Source organism: Rhopalosiphum maidis, chromosome 2, assembly GCF_003676215.2.
Source record: "Rhopalosiphum maidis isolate BTI-1 chromosome 2, ASM367621v3, whole genome shotgun sequence".
In the NCBI taxonomy this organism is placed as follows: domain Eukaryota; kingdom Metazoa; phylum Arthropoda; class Insecta; order Hemiptera; family Aphididae; genus Rhopalosiphum; species Rhopalosiphum maidis.
In genome coordinates this window covers 69,960,554-69,983,947 of record NC_040878.1, presented here as the reverse complement: position 1 = coordinate 69,983,947, position 23,394 = coordinate 69,960,554, and the positions used below count along the sequence as shown (strand labels likewise).

General features: G+C 23.2%; 1 pseudogene; it reads right to left on the bottom strand.

The window, feature by feature from the left end:
• The window catches only part of LOC113552315, a 245,017-nt pseudogene extending 222,241 nt beyond the window's left edge, over positions 1 to 22,776 (bottom strand).
• Positions 22,777 to 23,394: the final 618 nt, after the last annotated feature.

The window sequence follows — 23,394 nt, the reverse complement described above, 5'->3', positions numbered from 1 at the left end:
CATAGTAATTAATTAAAGAGTACCTATGTAATTATAACTTATGATACAAATTAAATTAAGTTATTAAGTGACGTGTAGTATTTGGTAATTCAACAGTACAATTCAATAATAATAATTACAATTTTAAACACGTAGAATACTAGAACGGTTTAATAATTTATGGGACTATGGTTTTTTTGAAGTTTCTTAGAAAATAAATTAACCTTTAAATTTATTATTTCATAATTTAATGTTAATCAATATCATTATGAATATATTATTGATTTAAAATTTCTTTAAGAATAATTTCATTTAATACTTAGGTTTATTGTTATTCAAATAAAATGTACTTTCGGTGTTTTCATATGAATATATTGTGTTTACAATAAAAACGTTGCTTATAAGAAAATATTATTGTTTGATCAGCAATTCAGATAATGTTATTGTTAGCATCATATATATTAAATTAAATATAGATATCTGCTAGTTCTGTGATATTTTATGAATATATTTGACTTTAAACTGACTTTATGATATCGAATTCGATTAATTTTATTGTTATTAGTATATTTGGTAAAGTATTGAGCAAACATCACATGAAATAATTTAAATTAAACATTTATTAGATGTATTGGTTTATTACGAAGAATGCATTAATTGAAAAAAAAGCCATATAATATCGTATCTTTGATTAAGGGGATTAGAAAATTCAGTATCTCGGCAGCAAAAGTCCAAAGTATCTTACATAAAGCTTAAAGGTAGTTCTAACAATTGAAAACAGAAAAAAAACAAAATTAATAGATTTTATCATACGTATTTTTCATTTTGTTCACCACTTAAAATCTAAAAACAAAGTACCGACAGTTATTATTATAAAATAAATGTATTTGTAAATAATTATTGATTAGTCATGGTATCATATGTCAACACTACACATTTTATCAAGCACCGATTCCAAAAACCAAAACTAAATAGATATCTGATATTATGGTACTTAAATAACAATCAAATAAGTACTCAGATACTATCCGACTAGTCAATTATTATAATTGAATAGTAGTATAATGACCTCAAGGTATAAATCGTACATTTTGTTTAGTATGAGATGCCAGGTGAGACCCTTTTTGGTTAATTGAACCTTTCCTTTTCGGCCTGTGTAACTTTTCAGTCAAAATGTTGATTACCGATGTAAAGTTGTATTATTAATTTACCATTGAAACGATATGAGATCAGTTTTAAATTTATAAATTAGCCGTTTTCTATAAGGTTATTACTTTTTTAAAATATTATACATAATTTATATAGTATACCATAGAGGAACCAGTAAATTTTTTGTTAGCTGTTGATATTGTCATATAGATATTTGCATACGGTAGTCATGTGTGTGTATGTAATACAAGCGTAGCCACATAAGTACTTGAGTTAAAAGTTCATTGTTGTTTATTTTAATAATTGTAGGCACTTATATTGGGCATACTGATTTAACATTTATTTAATATTCTTTTATAATGTTGTAATTTTACATTTGTGAAAAAAATAGTGTCTGGCTAAAAATAGTAATTACAGAATATCCGAAAAGAAAAAGGTTCACTATAGAAATCACATTTTAAGCTTAGGTCTTCTTTAAAATAAGAGACATATTAAATAATCTAATAGTTGTTGTGTTTTTCATTATAACATTTAATATAGATTAATAAAATAGTATGATTATTCAAAATAATTAAAACCAAATTCATGCGAGTAGTTTCTGAGCTATAAATATTTGAAATTGAAAAAGCGGAGTAGTGATCAAAATTTTGTTATGGTTATCTTCGTACCACTCCACTCTGCTCACGTAAGCTTTAAATAATTATAACTCAAAGACTACTCGTCCAAATTTTTATTTTTATAAATCAATATACTACAAAAAATATTTTGATTTGGAATATAACATTAAAAATGTATGTTTTCATTCAAAATAGTAAAAACTTAAAAGATTATAACCTGAAAACATATTAAAAATATAATTAATTAAAAAAAAAAAAATGTTAAACAAATATTTTCAATAAATAAGGTTAATAGATTTTAAAATAATGAGAGTTTTTTGATAACATAATCACTCTTTATGAATTATTTATATTTAAGAGTATTCACTGAAATATTGGATTAGTGAGTTTAGTTATCCTTACATATCATAGTATTAAACATAGTAATAAAATACATGTAGTATTATGCTTATTATTTTAGTAAACGCTATATCTAATAAAATATATTTTTAAAAAGTTATCTTACCATTAGAAGAAGCATCGTCGATAAAACACAAAGTCAACATCAAAAACAGAGCGGTCGCATATAAAATATGCATGCTGATTTTGGATACACCTAAAACAAATACACTTTTTAAATTCAATGTACAGGAAATATTCATAATATTATATACATAGTAAGTTACACAATTTACTGACTTTTCTGTTACTAATTTAATAAACCTAATACACACAATTAAAAGTGGGAAACTGAGATTATGATATATTGCGATTGGCTTACACAAATTATAGAAGTGATAATAATATAATGATATAAAATTGGGTTATTATGGAAAACGTAGGTTTCAGATTTCAAATAATTAAATATAGATTTGAAATGTTTTCGGGGTTGGGATTTTAATTTTTTTTTTTTTTTTTTTGAAGTATGTAAAGATCCAATTAAAATTTACATAATAGTGTGTCATCACCAAAATTAATTTCCATAATATTATTGTTATAATATGTATTTCGAATAACTAATTATTTTTTCTTTAAATGTGAATTCATACTATATAGTTTTATAATATTGTATTAAACTTCAGTCTATTATAAATTATATTTAAATACTGAAATTAAATTAAATTTGTAAAAATAGAAGAACATCAAACATAGCCAGTGGAAGAGTCACAATAATCAAAAAATATAACATCTAATGATCAATCTAACAATGGACAAAACTTCCTAGTACGTTAAAGATCATGGCTTAGATTTTAACTCGACAATAAAAGTTCAATCTTATAATTTCTCCACGTAAACCTCCAACTTTGACATAAATCAACAAAATTCAAAAAAGAGCACACTCTTCTATTGATCTACAAGAACAATTTAAACGAGATACTACACTGACGCCTCCCAAGCTGTAGAAGGTGTAGGTATAACAATAACTAACTAAAAATTTTCACCAGATTTAAAAGTTATTCCATTTACACAGTTGAATCCATAGCAATCCTCAAAAGAATAGAATAGATAATACATTACCATAGTCATAAGAGCTATATAGTTAATCAGATTCACTTCCCATAATCATGAGTTTCAAAATTACTTATAACACCTCAAATATAGCTTAACTTATACAGAAAAAAATAAGCCAATCAAGCAGAACAGGAATCAAAGTATCACTTATCTAGTGATTACACATTGACATAGAAGACAACATAAAGGCATACCAAGAAGCCAAGAAAGCAGTACAATCAACATATACCCTCAAATATATAACTACTTTTGTAGACACAAAAACCCAAATAAAAGATCTCATCAAAATCAAATGGTAAATACATCATTGACTCAAACAAGACACTAAATTAAAAATAAATCTTACACTCCATCACTGGTTTTCCAAACCCTTTCACGAAAATAAGAAAAAAAGTAATAATAAATAGACTCCGCATCAGACACGCTCGACTAACACATGGATATGCTATGTGCATTAACCACGGTACCAAATTATTAGTCAACCATATTTTTACAAAATGTCTCCAGTAAACAGATGAACTCAACTACCTCAACATCCCTAACACCGTTATCAGACCTAACTCAGACACCGCCTACATAGTTGAAACATATTTAAATATACAAAAACCTTGAGCAGGAATTTACTGAAGAATAAATCATTTATTACATATTCTATATTTCTGAATTATTTAATAATAACAATTTAAAAAAATGTATTTATAAAATATTAGTTAATATAATGTAATTATTCCAGGAATTTTCAATTCTTAAATAAATGTATATAGATATAATCTTATATAATATTCATATTTATTTTTTTTTTTTATCAAACTTAGATAATAATATTACTAATAATGTTTGAACACGTTTGGGTAGTAGATTATATTAACAATATTTCAAAATTCGATAATGCATTAATTGTTATATTTTATTTATTTTGATTCAGGTCTGTGTAGCATTCAATTTTCATGACAATAATTTATCACCCTAAATGTAAACAGCATATCAATAATCAATAATAAATAAAATGATATATGATAAACCTATTAAATATAAGTATGATGCATTATTGTACATTTAATAATTAATTGGTCAAGTTTATACATTAAGCAATAATATTTATTTTTAATTTATATTGAAAAATTTATCATGACACTAATAATTGTTAATTTATTGTGAAAATTAAATAACAGAGTTGAAAAATATAATTAAGCGTTTACATTCAATTTGAATAAGTTAAAATTTAAAATGTCCATTAGTATAAAATAAATTGAGTATAAAAATATCTACTTATGTTTTTTCATAAAATTATAAAATATCAATAGGCAGTTGTACTTATAAAATAAATACATTTTGTGTTATTAAACTATTACTATTATAATTATATCACATAAAAAACCATTCATATTGTTGTAAATATGTATATATTTTATTTTTATCTCAAAGTTTTTATATAAATTGCAAGTAATAACTATTTAATACCAGTAAGTAAATAACCTAACCTTGTACTTTTATCTAAAATCACTAAAATTATCTTTAAAAAGTATCATCGGTATTAAAACTCCGATCAGTAGAGATGTTGTAAAATGTAAATAGAGCTTAAGGAATAAAAACACTAAATATCATTAATATGTTTGATACTCGTACATCTTAAATAATACTATTAAAATATTTTCGTCGAACTTGCAGGTAGATTTTTTCAATGTATTGTAATTTTTAATATTCTTGAAACGATTATTAAAATACTATATTATAATAATTTAATTCTAGTATTATACTTATGTATAAAAGGTACATAGGTTAAACTTAGTATTAAATCATTAAATGTGAAGAATATCTACAGTTTTCATATAATTTTAAATATTATTACGATGATTTATTTAATATGCACGAGCACCTATATTAAATAAAATAAAATACTTTAAATAATCTAAACTAAAATTTAAAATTTATTATTCAAGTTTAATCATATTAAGATAAATCGTTTATAATATAGTGTATAACATTATAATAACTAATTCTTTATATTTATTACACATGAATATATTATAATATGAAAATTAAATTTTATTATGATGGTTCAAATAGAACTACATTAAAAATGTACTCATATCCAATCGAATCAAGGGAAAGTAAAAAAATAAAGAATGTGAGACATTTCCTTCATAAATAACCAAACAAGAAGATATTATGACATTATTATAAGACAATATAACATAAATAATAATTATAATAATAAACTATTCATTGACGACGGGGAAGGAAACGGTGTGTTTTCGTAGTAAAATGCATCTTCGCTAAAATATTATTGTGTTCGTGACAACTGTATTAGAAGTATACGCTTACACGTGTTTTCATTCAAATACTTGAATACAAAAATGTTATGGGAAGCCGAATAAAGAACAGGAAACAAGACCATGTAATCATACTTTGAATTATGATTCAATGTTAGATTCGTTTTAAACGTATTCCTCTTCTCTACGTTTTCACTATCTCTCTGTCTCTATCTATGTCATTTTTATATTTTTTATTTGTTTTTCTTATCGCACTCGGTGTTTCGCATGAATTTATTAACGCCATTAGTGAGTTTTTTCTAGTAAACAATTTAGTAACAAGTTTGAATGTTATATTATAGGTATTATCATGCCTACAAAGATACATACAACAGTATTGTTTGATTTTTTTTTTTTGCTCCTACCATGAGTTAACTCAATAGAAGACTGTGTGATGTTTGGTTTACAATAATATAAGGTACGATAAGGCAATAAGGCAAGGTCTTCGCTACTATCTCCAGTGACATCGATATAGTCGACGCTGCATAGTTTGTTTTTGTGCATGCGCGCGCGTGTGTATGTGTGTGTTGATTTTGCGTGCGTACCCTCTTCGTATTCTTCTGCTTCTCTTGAGCGTTCAAGAAGTTGAACAATAACTTTCAGGGCAGAAAGTTTTAAGCTTCCGAAAGCTTTCGCTGACTTTATCCGGCTATTATTTCAGCGCATACACAAAACGCTTATGCATTATACATTTGGACTTGGCCGCTGTCTCCGTTTTTCTCTCTGTATAAAATATTATTTCGTACACTTTTACCGTGTAGGTAATAGTAGCATATCGGACGTTTACGTGACCGCGGCACGTTAGAGAAAAAACAGTTGTAGTATTTTCATGACGAAGGTGGTGGAATAAATGTAAAATATAGAGAAACAAAACGCTAAAACCACTGTTAGCGCGGTTTATTATATATATTATATGTTAGTACCCATTGAATCATACCTATCATTACATGATACCGCCCACAGACATGGCGTGACTTTTTTTTAATTTGTTTTTATTCGATCGTGCTTGAATTGGGCGCGCACTTGAATTATTTTGATAATGTAAAACTCCGATGGAATAATAAAATATAAAATCAGTGTAATAAATAATAGAAGGTACAAACTATGAGAAATTTCTCGATAAAGAAAATAAAATATCTATGATATCTTTCCGGTTTTCCTATAGAATATTGCGTTGTGAATTAATATAAATAAGAGTTTGTGAGTTTTAGTCTGTGTTATAAAAAGTTGTTTATTAAGACTTAAATTTTAGAAGAATTGAAAAAAAAATGTAATAAGGTAATAATTGTTTGATTATGATATAAATATACAATACAAAACGATTATGAGTACCGCTAATCAGCTTAAAATTTACTCTACTAAAAATAAACGTACATAAGAATAGGTACTTACACGTAATGATTTTATCGTCGTATAATATAAAAAATTACTAAGAATCCCTTAAAAAAATAACAATCATTATTACAATAGTATTCACGCAATATTTTATACTTGCTATAAGAATTATATCCAAGGTTATATAACTAATAGAATAGGAAAACTAATAAAATTCGGATGCATTAGATACAAAAAAAAATATCAATTTGATGTTTATGATCTATTTTTCTGATAAACATAATAAAGTTAATAGGTAATAACCAGTTTGTTTAAAGAAAATTAATAAAATTTTCTTACTCAAGGTACAACGTATGAAAAATTATTATTCAATCAAACTTCAGTATGCTCATTTCTCTGAACTTAAATGCACTATCTCAAAATGAATTCATCCCAGCAATACTTTATCATAAATATAGAAGGAGTTGATTTAAACGCAGAAGTTTTCTTCTACATTATAAAATTTCTAGTCTCAATGACAGGCCGACAAGACACCAAATTGTTGTATAAAGAAACCAGGATTCATTCTGATGTCAAAAGTTATCATATAGAAAATTTATGACGACTATATCATCACCTGCTATATCTATGCAAATCTCTCAGCAACGTTTCAAAGTTTCAATCAATGTAAATTCTGAATATTATAAAATTAATATAAATATTTAATAATATTCTCGTATATTTGAAATATATGCAAGTAACATAACCTAACCTTATCTAAAGTATCGAAGAAAAAACATCAGATGGTTAGAGAAATATTATAATATATACTTCTAGAAAAAAATATGCCATATGATATAAGCTATAAAAAAAACAAATCTGTGTATCTCAGGAAATACAAAAAATGATAACTTAGTAATTTCTATTAAATATATCATACGTTAATTTTATTAAAGTATGAATATTTGTGTTTTCCTTGTGTATAATTAAATTTGACGAAACTCAATAAATAAATAAAAAAAAAGTTTACAACCGATTAACTAACCATATAATATGACACATCCAATGTGTATTTGTATTTTCATAGTATTTATTGTTATTATTTATTTTAAAAATGCAATTTAATCCCCTTTACTGAATTGGTATATATATATATAATACTAATCAAACTGAACTTGAACCGAACTTTAAATTATTTTTTCGAACTCAACCGAACCGAACCTTCATATTTTCTACCGAACCGAACCTAGAATCATTTTAAGTCGAACTCGAACTCGAAAAAATACATTTTATCTTTATTATTATAAATGGTATATAAAGTGCCCGTTACTTGTGACCAGTAAGTCTGGCTTGAAAAATATTTTCAAGTTTAATTTTCGAACAGTAAAATATGTTTGATAGTTCGGTTCGAATTTTTTTCATGCCGAGTTCGAATTTTGAACCAAACCGAACATCAAGGGTTCGGTTTGATTCGGTTCGAGATTTGAACAGTTTAACCCATAACTAATATATATATATATATATATATTTATATTACAAAAACACAATTATTTTTAAAATAATATATACACAATGCATTGAGCTTATTCATTAAATTGAGGCAAATTATCTTTGGTACAATTTACAATAATTAATTGATAAATATAAAACAGAAAATGATTATTTCTTTTCAAAATGTGCTAGGTATAGAATAATAAAAAATTAAAAGTTACAATTTATTAAATTTTTTAAATATTAGTATTAAAAGAACAAATTAAAGATTATTTTTAATTACAAAATAAAAATATAAAAATGAGAAAGATAATATTATTAGAAATAAAGATAAAAAAAATAATGTTATAATAGTTATTTTTATATTATGTTTTTAATCTTTACAACTAACACAATTAACTTAATATAAAAACTAAAATAACTTATAATAATCTCAAGACAATTAAATTCAATTATTAAACTTGAAACGAAATGTATTAATTTATTTTTTGATTATATTTAGATATGATATCTTAAAAAGAGTGCTTTTATTATTTTAAATAGTCATTAATCGAGACATTGTTTAAGATTTTATAACTAAGAATTTGTATAGTTGAATGTAAACAATATAATTTAATAAATTGTTTCAAATTATTATCCAGTAATCATTAAAATAAAAAAAATCAAAGCCAACAAAGATTTATTTTTAAATTTATCTCTAATTTTTTACTTTGTCATTGGATAATAAATTCGTTTAATTCATCCACGTGACTGGAATAGCTGAATTAGTTAGACGAATTCATTACTCAAAATTAAGTCTATTCGCATTGCTGAATAAACTAATAACTAATGAACATCAAAATCAACGATACCACTCAATTATTAGTATATTCGTCTTCAATAATATACATGATTCATTTAATTACCTATATGGTATTTATATTTTAACTTTATTATAAATAACTTAAACCCTAAATAAAAAAATATAAAAACAAAGTTAGTAAAAAATCTTAGATGACATCTTATAAAATATTGTAGTATGAGTAGTTACTGAGAATTTTTTCTGTGTTTAAATGTGTTTATTTTGTAAGGTTGACATCGATATTCAACATGAAATATTTTAATGTGTAAAACGAATTCGTCATTAAGTCGAAAGTAAGTGATAAATAAATACGAACTAGAGATAAATCAACCAAAAATATTTTTTAAACGAAATAAATCTTGATGATGGTTTAAATGACCATTTTCCAAAATAACAGTAAACTTTTTAACTAATAAAAAAAGTAAATTACATAAAAGAACAACTAAAAAGAAGAGAGAGAATTAATGTTGAATGTAATTAAAATATGTGATTTATACTTGCTATATTTGTATAAACAGAATATATAGTTATTATTATTTAGAATAATAATAATTACAATTGATAGTGTAATTTTACCATTTATAGATTAATGTATTCATATTATGTTAACGGCAATGAAAACATTTTTGGTATGAAATAAGCACCAATCAAAATAAAAATAATAATAATAATTATTATCATAATTTAAAAAGTTTATTTATATAATATTATTGGATTACTTTGAAAAATAACTTTCTTATTTAAATTTTCTGATGGCTCCTCGTGCCGAAAATCACGGTAAAAATTATCGTTAATCATTTTTAAACGATCTTATAACTATATGTATTACTAGTTTTATACAACAATAATAACAGCTAGTTTAGTCATTTGAATGTTTATTTTTTTCCGTTATCCTGTTGTGGCGAGTAATTACCACTATTATATGATTATTATTATAAAGGAAATTACACTATCATCACAATACAGAGTGTAATTATCTCCTGATCAAACTGAAATAATATTACAATGATCCTTTATTTTTCGATTTACAACACTATATGATCTAGCATAAATTCAGTAACATATTCAAGTATAGTGCATTGCAAAACATCAAGACACGAGAATTGACTAGCAAAATTCTATTGTGAACCGTATGCCAATTATTGCTGAATTAGTATTCTGCTATTCTCAGTATAATGTTTACCGTCTATTATCAATAATGTCAAATTGCCCCTAAAATTACATACATAATTAGTGTGTTAACTTTTCCTTTTACCAACAATTATAACACCGGTACAAAAAAATTTTAAATTATGGTATAAACAAATATCGAGGAATAAACTATACGATAAAGTTTATTGCACAGTGAAATTAAAATATTAAACTATATAAAAGAAATAGTAAAAGAACCCAATTTATGATTTTCAGAACACGAATCCTATCAGGTTCCAAAATTTATGAGTGTTATAATTGTAGCCAATAGCCATAATACGAATCAATAGTTCTGAAACGTCTTAAAGTATAGTAGTATTATGGAGAGACAATGTTTTTTTTTTTTTCGTTAAGAAATATCCAGCAGGATGCACGGACATAATAAATAATTATTTGGTAATTAAAATTTTCATTTTTGAATAGACACCATGTTTTAATGTAACAGGCCATAATATAAATTATAAAACCATCTTATAGTTGTTTTACAGCACTATTTCGATTTACAGCGCATACATGTTTGTCTAAGAGAGTACTGATTTTCGCTTTTCCGATAAACACAATAAAATGTCCACTATCGTTGTTTACTTTAAACTAGAAGTACCACAAATATTTACACCATACAAATTTCTAAAACATATTCCATAATATATTGGTTTGAAAACAAAACTAAATAATCCAAAGTGTAAAATATTTTAATACAAAATAAATACACCCATTAAATAAATCACAATTAATATTGTAATTGCATTATATTTACCATGAAAGATATTCTTTTAATTATACATATTTTTATGGCATACTATTTTGTTGTTTTTTTTTTTTTTTTTTTTAATTTAATAATATTATAAAAATATATGTATAAAGTAAATTGATAAATCTCACAAAAATTATTGTATTATTTATTTAAATATAGTTTTTAGAGAACTTTTTTGTATGTCATTTGCACCATTTTCCTATTTGTATAATTTAAAACTGAAAAACTACAATATAAATACAATATATAGTTTAGAATAAGTGAAAAGACAATTAAATGAAAATAAGTTTATCATATGTTAAAAGATAAACTATTAAAAAAAAAATAATAAATAATAATTTTTATTATATTTGATAATTTTTAAACAATTAATGACTATACTGTCTTTAATATAAGACACCAATTAATATATAATATTAATTATTTTTAGTTATTATTGAAAGTTTTATTTTAAATATTCATTGATTTACTTTATACAATATTATACAATACAATTTTAGAGTGTAATATAAAGTTTATAGTTTTTTTTAGTTTTCACTTTCTACTTAAAAATACAAAATTAAACAATGTCGACTGTAATAATAATATTCTAGAGTTTGCAAAGAAAATAAAAGCAATTCAAGATGTCCGCTTTTATTTAATTTTCTGTTTACATTAGGTATTTTAAATAATTATTTTAAAATATTAAAGGATTTTAATTAAATTATAACTAATAATAATTTACAAATAAATATTAAGTACCATTTGAAATATTTAACAAAAGCGTTTTAAATTCTTACCCAAGTGCTAATGATATATGGATTTAGGTAAAATAAGCAAATCATGTACATAAGTACATCATTACTCACCAATTACTGAAAACCTTAAAAATGACTATTCACTCGTAATTAGAAAAAATAACAATATTTTTAATCTTGTTAATATAATATTATAATTTAAATGTTAATTTTATAAAATTGGTACCTAAATACTTAACATGAAAGAAAATCTAAAGGGTTAGACGGTATTACATACTATTAAAAAAATGTGTTTTTTTTTCACGATTAAGTTATTTTATAATTAATATAACAAACATTGATTACCAAACTAATAATACATATTTTTTAAATAAATTTATTTGTTATGTATGCATATTGAATTCAATAAAATAAATAAAAATATATAAACTACTTACAATTGTAACATTCGGATACTAATATACAACGAAAAAATTACATTTTATACATTAATTAAAATACCTATTACAATGAAATATTAATTTAAATAAAAAAATATTACTAATCATAAATATAACAATTATTAATAACTAATATTTTACCGTAATATTTTATGTTTGGTTATTATATTACAACAAAAATGAATACACATATAGTTAGATAAATAATAATTCTTACTACAGCTTTTGTTAAATTAATTATTTCTTAAATTGGAATTTTTAATACCAAATTGAACAAAAGAGCTGAATCAACCACCATTTTCATTTGTTCTCAGTAGGTATTTTTCATAATTGTGAGTACGTTAAAAATATTGACTTGTGATTATATTATTATCTAGCTGTACTTAAATTACATTCTAGCTCAGATGAACATGATGATGATTTAGGAATTTAATTTTGATGACATGAAAAACATTCGTAAATGGTTGTACGGTATGACAATGGAATTAATTAGAAGCGTCCTAAATTACAGGATAACGATGGAATTTCTTACAACATCAGCCGTAGTAAGTTCAGATAGGTTTCAATAATTATTGAATGAAAAAATAAGTGTAATATAAACTCTTTTATTAAGTAGATATCAATCGTGTCAAAAACAAAGTTATATTTTATAAAATATTGTTAATAAATATATCTGATTAAGAAAATATCAATATATTATTTATTAATTTAAAAGTGTTGATTGATTTTTGTCACGTGTAAGAAATATTAATACTTTATTTTAAATTATAAAAACACGCCAATAAATAACATTTAAAAGAACTACCATATTTTATAAGCTATCTACAATTAAACACGAATATATTATACATCCTAACATAATATAAAATATATTAACATCATTTTTATTAAAAATACCTACCTATTAAATAATAATCAATATTTTTCTATCAAAAAACTAGTTTCTAGTAAGATGCTGTATTTACTTAGAATTGTTAAGTGATATAACTAACAGAAAATAAATTAACAAATTATATTTAAATATACAATTTTTTTAATAAAATATTATATTTTACGTCCTGGAAATCCATCGCTAACAACAGTAACACCATTATATTATTATAAAATAATTCTATAAGCAAAAATTATCCTGTATTTATACAATATTGTATAAAACTATTCATAATTTGGTTCTATCTTAATACATCAATTATCATTGACTATGTAGTCAATAAAAATACGTCAAGCCATTTATAAAATATACAACTTCTATCTTACATCATTGAATTATTTTATTAAACACTAAGTACATTATTACACAACATTATAAATTATGTATTATTGCCATAACTTCATTAAATATAACCATAATTGATTTATTATAGTATTTAATGTGCTGTGAGTATTTTTTTATGTATTTTTTTTATTTACACGACGTTATAAAATGTTACAAAATATAAGTGTATATATTATACTTACGACTAATAAAAAAATGAATATTATATTATCGAAAGTGAAATAATTTTTAAATTATACCTATGTAAATGTGTGTGATAAAGCTTTTATTTGCATATTATTATCATTTATATTTATATAAAATTTAGATATCGATTATTGTTATGACTATTATTATTATTATTATTATTATTATTATTATTATTATTATCATGCACGATGGCGTTCAAATGGCCAAAATGGTTCCATTGTTCTGCAGGGCCAGCCATTGTGTCAGATATGTATTTTGGCGGTAGGTAATAATGACCGCATGCCGACAAATTTGAATACCCATTGTCTTAAACATTGCCGGTAAAACATGTAACACCGTTTGAGCAACTCGGAAGATCATAACCAATCTAATCATCGTTACATGTTTTTTTTTTTTAATTATTTTGGAAAAATTATTATATTAATAATTAAAATTAACTACCATATCTTGTAGGTGTGTTATTCTTATAATGGTGTTAAAATGTTACGAAAGGCAAATAAAAATGTGATTTGAATAAATTTGTAGTTATAAATACGTAACTAATTCGGAAAAAAAAATGAAAAAAGCAGCGGTACGTAGAAAAGTTGTGACATTAAAGTTTACCGTGGAAAACTTTACGGATGATTCTGAAAGCGGTCGTAAATTTCTCGTGATTCGATATAGATTACACAAGCATTCAGTGGCTGATAAAAATGAACATAAATTCGTATGTGAATAAGGTCTGAACTGGGAGGGTAGACAACAAATTTCGTCAGCAATTTGATAAAGTGCTTGAAAAGTATCAGGCGACGACGATGCATCGTGCCCTCAGCAGACGCCTCCCTTTTCTTCTCCTTATTACTTTTCCTTCCAAGTTTTTGTTGTTGTTTTTTTCCTCTTTCTCTTTCATCCCTCTCGCTCTTTTTATACATTTTTATTATTTATACACACGCGTCTTGGGTTTCTCACGCAGTTCCATCATTTTGATACATCGAAACACTTATTCACCCTTTTCTCGAGGACGACACCGGCATAAATAAGCCTTTAGGTGTGCGAGCCGAGCATGTAATCGCGTAAAACATCAACATCGAGCTGCCTGAAAGCGATGTTCTTGGTTTTCGCTAGACTTGATAAAATGATTATGCATAAGGGAGTCGTGAAACGTAATTTGTATGTTTCCTATTTTTCTCACCCTATGTTCTCTTCCTCAGACAGAAACTACTATGGTTTTACTTAAACTGATCCACTATGCGCAAGCGCACAGACACGTACATACTTAATATATACACGTAGGTATCACGAAAACCATGCATTTCACATTTTCACATTTAATCTACACGATTTCTATGCAGCATATTATTATACGATATAATATAGGTACTATATTCGTTTTTTGTATTTGTATGTATTCATATTTATGACGGATTAAACGTGAATACATTTATTTATTTTTTTGTGTTAAATAAACTCAAAAAACATTTAATCATGAGAAATTATTTTAAATCTTATAACTTAGTCTCTAAGAAAATTATTAAGGTTGAAAGTTTTTATAGTTTATTATACTGAAATATTTAACATTCCATAACATTTTATTTGCATAATAATTGAGCATTAAATTATCCTATAAGTTATTTTCCACTTAACAGCCGAGGTATTCATTAAATTAAAATATTTCTTTTTTTAAATATATATTTATATACATATATTTTTTATTATTTTTCATTTTATGTATAGTTATAATTTTACTACTATTTTTATACATGCCTCACTTATAAGTATATTTTTAATTAATAAACGCATATACAATTAATTACAAACTAGGTATACTTTGATATATTAACTATGTAGAAATAAAAATTAACAAAAATAGATATAATCGTAAATTAATCAAAAATAAATGAGTGATATAGGAAAAAAATGTCTTTACCGGTCATACTTGAAGGTATGTGTTATAATATATAATGCATTTTAAATGAATTTATTGGTTTAATATTTATTATTCTTATAAATTATCAAACTAATTTTAGAATTTTATAATGATATATTAGTAATTCATATGGATTTTTTTAAAAATGTGAAACGTTTAATTTATTAGTAAGCATTAAAATAAATATAAAGTGAAATAGCATATATCTATGTAAATATTTTACTATTTATATTTTAACAAGTTATCTTAATATTAAGCAAAGATAATTTATGTTTTCCTTCATTACACATTTCCGTCATCGATAATTAATTATAAAAAAATATTTAACTGAAAATAAAATTTGAATACCTATAACCAACACACAACAAATTGTTAATAACAAATATGTATTTTTTTTTAATTTGAAATATTTACATACAATCATGTATAGAACACTTTACTATAGGTACCTACCTATTTTGTAAGTTCCAGTTAATTTTCTTCTCACATTTTGTGTTTATAAGACCTCACTCAACAACTTTGGGTCGTATATCCATCAACCGCATTATTCATCATTATACTCGTCAACCCTATACATACTTTCTTCTCACATCACCTTGCTAGTGAAAATTTCAATTCATACTAGACAGCACGTCTTTTGGGTGTTTAATAAAACATTCTTTTCAACCACTGGTCTTTTGCGCATAATCTTGCTATCCAATTGATTAATTGAATACAGACACACAATTTAATCAATGCAACTGATTACATATATCAAACAATTTAGTGCTATGAGCATTTAAGACCCTAGCAAAATGTATATAACATATCATATTATACTAGAATAACTTAAAAAAAAAAAAAACAAAAACAAAAACGTACACAAATTAAATATGTCTAACATTTTTTTATCGTTTTTCTCTCTATATTTATAACGTTAGTTAGGGTTGTATTGATTGTTTTGAAACTAACATCTTGTTGTAATATTATTATTGAATAATATTCGGTCAATAGTGTGCAAAACTTGCTTTCATGTAAATTACATTAATAAAAAAAAAACTTTCAAAATAAAAAAATGTCTATATCTCCTAAAATAAAATTTAAAACTACCTATATTAAATTACTTATTCTGCTGTAAACAACTAATAAATGTTACATGATAAGAGGGTTATAACTTGTGACAATGCCTTTTGACATTTATGAAACGTTTAAATTTACCTTGTTTAAAATGATATCCAATGATAATATGATCATATTCAATCTTACCGATGGAAATATGACAAGGATTACATTTTCACTTCTTAATACCGTTTTTTTAATCATAGATAAATTAATTTAATGAGTTAAAAAAATAATTAAAAACTACTTTTTTTTTTTTAATGATGATAGTTAATTATTTTAATTAACTCATGAATTATTCAGTTAGTTTTGTAAAAAAAATATTCTTTTTTCGTAGTTTATTTCAAATAATAACTTTCATTGTTATGAAGTTATATTTATTGTTTTTAAGACAAGTTTTATATAATATTATCATGGATTTAAATTTACATATTAATATATATGAATAGCATTTTTGATTCTTCAAATAAATCATTAAAATTGGAATAAACTTTTAAACCAACAATATAAAATAAAATATAAACAAATATAAATATATATATATATATCACATAATATATCCAAATGTATCAAATGTATATATTATATAAAATATGCATATACGTTCCCCTACAATAATACATGTATTATCATAAAATGTATGTTTTTTATTTATGATGGTTTCAAATATATTATAAATTTATTTCTTAGAATTTGTAATTATACTTAAATACCAAATTATATTAGACCCAATGTCTAGTAATAGTATATTTTTTTTCAATATAAACCAATCTTTAACCTGTAAATTGTTAAGAAAATTATTTTTAAAAATATTGATGCATATAAATTTTAATTAGGTTATACTTATTTTGAATTATTTAACGTATTATATACCTATTAAGATTAGTTTAATATGTATGAGGTTCATAATGGTTTTAAAATTATTTCAATAAATATAAATATAAAACAAATGATTTATAGTTTGTAAATATTGACTTATATAGTAAGTACAATAGGTTATACATATTATATACTCTTTATAATTAATATTTAAGATTGTTACTTTTTGTATATTAGGTTTAAGAACATAGAAACTACTCGCTTGTATTTCGATTTAGATGCAAGACCATTTTCAAAAAACCCTACTGGTTAACAATTTACAGAAAAAAAGGTTGATTCAAATATGCAAAAAAAAAAAAACAGCAGTAAAATCGTTTTGTTCCATATTAGATTTCAAGTTTACCTCGTTATTGAGTAAGTCACTGTAATATTGATGTGTTTAATTTAAATTCATTTATAAATCAATGCATACAAATAACTATTCTGAATGGAGACATGGCGTTTTCATCCGTATTATAGTTGCCTATCATCCTCTGTTCCAGAATATTTAAAGTATATTTATATAACTAAGAGTTATTTATTTTACTATTAGTAAAACAGGCGAATGAACTATTTATTATCATAACCAATTTGAATATTGTAGATAATTATAATATCATTTCATATACTTTTACGATATATATATATATACAATACATTAGTTTTATTTTTAATTTTATAAAACGTTTAAATTCATATTCTCTGTATTTTTGGAATCATTGCTTAATTATCTCTACCCTCTAGGTCCTTTTTAGTGTGGATAATCGAAATGCCACTATAATTATATTAGTATATTACTAGCTGATATTACTAATAAGACAATAGACAATAGTTCAATACCATAAAATTAATTTAAACATTTTATAAATTTAACTGTGTATAATTAATAACAATAAACATAATTTCAAGTTCTTATGAATAATATATTTTTATATATTAACTAAATAAAATATTAGGTCAATATTTGTTTTCGTATAAATTCTTAAACAATTTTATAAAATATTAAATTGAAATATCTACATGAAAAAATCGTTAATTACAATCATACTTGGGTATATATTTTTATATCATTATAATTTCAGTTATGAGAAAATATGTATGTATTGCATTTTAAAACTGTTTAACCAAACATTAAACTACCATATTATTAAACATTAAAAAAAAAAATACATATAAAAAAAACTTGAATGTAATTAATTTCCTATAAAAAACTTAAAATTAGTCTTATTACGTTGAAAATTTAGTATAAGTATAAATAAAAATAATTTAAGTAAAAGTCAAATGTTTTAAAATTTCATGGTTAATATTTTCGAATAATAACTAAATTACGAAAAATTCTTTATTATGCTTTTTAGTATCTAAGCTGTAAAAATTTGAATTTTAAATACTCATAAAAAATTGATGAGTCTGTTTTTTTTTTTATTCTGTCATATATAAGAAAAATGATTTTCAAGTATACTTTAAATTTCAAATTCTTTATATATATATATATATATTATGCTATGTAGTATGTACCAATTTTAAGTTATGAGTGTAAGTGTTCATCCTATTTTACCATATACCTATACATTGTTAAAATTTAAACATATAAAAAGGATGGCCAAATTGTATTAAATTATGTAAAATTCAAAGATTTTAGTGTTTTTATAACAATAATTGTATATTCAATAAAAAATATAATTTAAGATTTTAACAGAATAATTACAAAGGAGTATTGAAAAACCTGCACCCCAAACTATTATAATCATATGTAATTAATAATTTTAACACATATTCTAATTGTTCCTTAATAGATAGTTATTATTATTATTTTTTTCATTATTGATGCATGGTATTGTTTAATAAAAATAAAAATCCAATTGATGGTATTTATTTGAATTATTTTATTATTATTTAAAAAAAAATAATCTTTGAAAATGAAATAATTTTTTTTTTTTTTTAATATCGAATAAATGCATAATATTATTTAAAATTTAAGTTCTATTTGTTTAGTTTTATAAAAAAAATGAATATTTCAACATAAGTTTGAGCATCTAAAAGTTTGTAAGACAATATTTATTTAAATTTTGTTATAATTTGAATTAAAATGTATTAGACTATATTTTATACGTCAGTGAATACTTGTTTTTTCTAATATAAAATAAGCAATTCATTGGTATCTATTGTTGAAATTTTAATTTACTTAAAATAAATCTTAGCTGTAATTGTTTTAACTGTGGTCTGCTTCAAAACAATATTCAATTACATCAGTTTAACATCAAATTCAAACTTAAAGTATTAAATAATAACACGTCACAACTGCATGTTCTAAGCTAAATAAAATTAGATCTTAAAAACCATATATTTAATTCAGCTATATTTTGAAATTAATATTAGTTATTGTATCAGTTAATTTTAAAGCGTATTAAAAATAAAATCTTGTTAATTCCAAATATGTTTTTTTTATTAAATGCAATGTCTACATTTGATTAAGTTAAGAATTAAATCTAAAATTATCTAACATTTATATTTATACAATGTCTAATTATATAAAAAAATTATATTTTTTTAAAGAAATATTGAACAAGAAATTTTTTATCGGATGTATATCGAATTATCTAGTATCTAGCTAAAAAAATATGAATTATTACTATATACTTATAATAATTTTAAAATTATATTAAATAGTTATTGTCAAATAAAATTAACAGTTTTGTTGATGAATTTTTGGTTATTAGTAAAAATATAAAATTAACTCTATAAAAAGTAATTATAATATCATTATATTATATAGGATATGCAAAACACAAATCAGTTGAAATTAACAGTACTTAAAATAATATTACAGAATTTATAGTATTTAGTACTATTGTAGTTTCTGCTAGCGAAAGGAGAAATCAATTATTGGTTTTATAATAATGTGTATATACTTATATATTAAACTATTTCTGTCTCAATTTCTTTTGAGGAAATTTTTTTGAAAAAATAATTTTCAAGTTATTCCTATTCATTTTTTCTCAAATTTAATAGAATTTGTACTTTAAAGTTTGAAGAGATTCCTTTCTATTTCTTAGTTTATCTCTAGGCATTACAGAAAAAACCTACTGATAAGTTTATAGAATAAAGATATTCAAGCAAGCGTACCTAATTTAACCATTTTCTGCTCAGTATCATTTTGGAATAACATAGTATAGTTTATTTTTTATTCCAAATAAAATAAAAAAAAAACACGATTTTTTTCTGTACATAAGTGAGCAAAGTCTGATGAGTATGTAAACAGTCAGTATTTATACCCGGCTCGACTAAATGCAAGATGGGAAAATGTTTCTTTAAAATGAATGTTATTATTAAATTTATATTTATATCAAAGCTTGACAAAACATTTGTAAATAGAGGCAAAGAGTTTATGGAGGTTTGGAGATGTTTCAACACTCCAGTTCTAAGATACCATAAAATTAAAAAAAAAAAACGATTTTATGTATATAGGATTTATTTTCGTTTGACATTTTATCAGAAAGATAAATTGTTTTCGATTATCAATTCATTACATACTTAATATGAAATTTAAAGTTTAAGAAAACCAATACGTGATAATATAATGTATACTGAAACAAGATAGATATTTATATAATAGTGGGTATAAGTATTATATAACACAATAAATTATTATATTTTGTACATATAGTGTGATAACATTTATAAAATATTATATTTTAAAGCATCATTGCAGTTTGTCATAATTTTTTATAGGCTAAGCAAAATAACCAATATTTTCCACTCATTATGTTGATTTTGGAAAATGTAAGTTAAATGTAACTTACAGTTGTTTAAAACTAATTATATTATTTTTATAAACTGTATATTTAGAATTAATAGTTGTGATAAAACACAATACAAAAAAATCAGATAAATGTATAATAATATACACAAAAACAAAAATATAATACAGTAAAAGTAATTCATATACAAATTATATTAACAGATAAAAAATAGAAATTATATGAACAACTAAGAGGAGTAATAAAATGATTACATTACTTTTTTATGGAATATTAACAGAAATGATATCTTTAGACGTCAAACTTACTTATTTTGTAGTATTAATGTTACGATATTTAAATCAGTGTGTTTGGGTAAAAATATTATTTACAAAAAAAATATAAATATAATTATTCTTTGATCCCAATTGAAATCTAGAAATAGTGCATTGAACTATTTGACAGTTTATAATATGTAGTATAATATTATCTACTAATAAATAAAGTTTTAATATATAATAATAAACATCTAAAAAATTCATATAAATAAAGTTACTATAAACTAATTACCTGATTAGTTATTGTATATTATTATTTTAACTTATTAATATAGAAGTTACTTTGAAAATAAAAAATAACTCGTTAACTTAATTTTAAAATTTTGATTTGTTGATTTCCAGCCCTGAAATTCGACATTATTTAAAATGCTGACAAGTGAAAAGTGAGAACATTTTTCGTTTCATGCATTCAAAATAAAAAATATATATATATATATATATTATACTGGTATACGTTTTGTGGTACATTTAAAAATGGTTATTTTAATTGTTAAACTAACTTTAAGTATCCAGTTACCATTACATAATTTTATCACTCTCAAATATTTGAGGTCTTGTTGCGCCTAATGCATCAATATCAATACGTATCTAAATAACTGATATATTAAGCCTTATATTTTAAGACTTGATTCCTACATTTTTTTATAATGTTAATTAAAAGATTTTTATGATATCACTCACTTTTAACACGTATCTGTAACTGTATTAATCCTCTAGTAGCACTGTGTGCGATTTTTCGAACATCGTGCACACTTTTAAATGTATTTAGTATACATAAGACCTATGGTATATATTATGTTTATTATATTACGTATATTATTCAATACAAATATGAATATACACAATTATATTTTTTATACTATTTATATAAGAATATAAGTATAATCTTCTGAAACGAATCGTACGAATTAAAATAGACACAAATAAATATGATCGCGATCGTTAACTATTTGAATTAAATAACATTTATTTTTTGTCGCTTACATTTACGTCGAACGAAAGGACAAACAAACGATAATGTTTTAGATTCGAGCAGCACACGAGGCGTACGGATAATATCCCGGATGCGCACTGACGTCGCTTTTGCTAACGTCCGCGATAAATGCCGCCAAAAGCCGGCCGGGCGCTCGTCGTACAGTGTCGGTATGGTTCGGTATCACACCAATGTCCTTAAAATTACATATATGCATAGACAATTTAAAGTAGTTTATTTGCCTTTCTTTATGTCAATATAAGTACATTACAAGTTATTTATTCAGTGGTTTTAAATGGGAAAAATTAAATAATTAAAAATTTATTTCATTTTATGTTCAACAATATTATTATTGTTATTATGAGCTAATTTATGATGTCATTATTAAGTCATAATTAGATTAAAATAAACAATGTATACTTAAATGTATGTATGATTATATTTGATTACATCAGATTTATAATACTAAAATTTTAAATATATTTTATTATTTTACAACTATAAATTATTTATTATTAATGAATGCATGCTCAATCTTTTATTAAATCTTATACATTAAAATGTCTGCTATTTCGGTGGTAAGTTTGAACAATTTATCAATTATCACTCCTGAACCAATAGGGTAATAGCTTATCGATATTTTTACTAGCAATTTATAACTAGCTCAAGTAATTTTGCATCAAATTACATACTTTTGATTTTC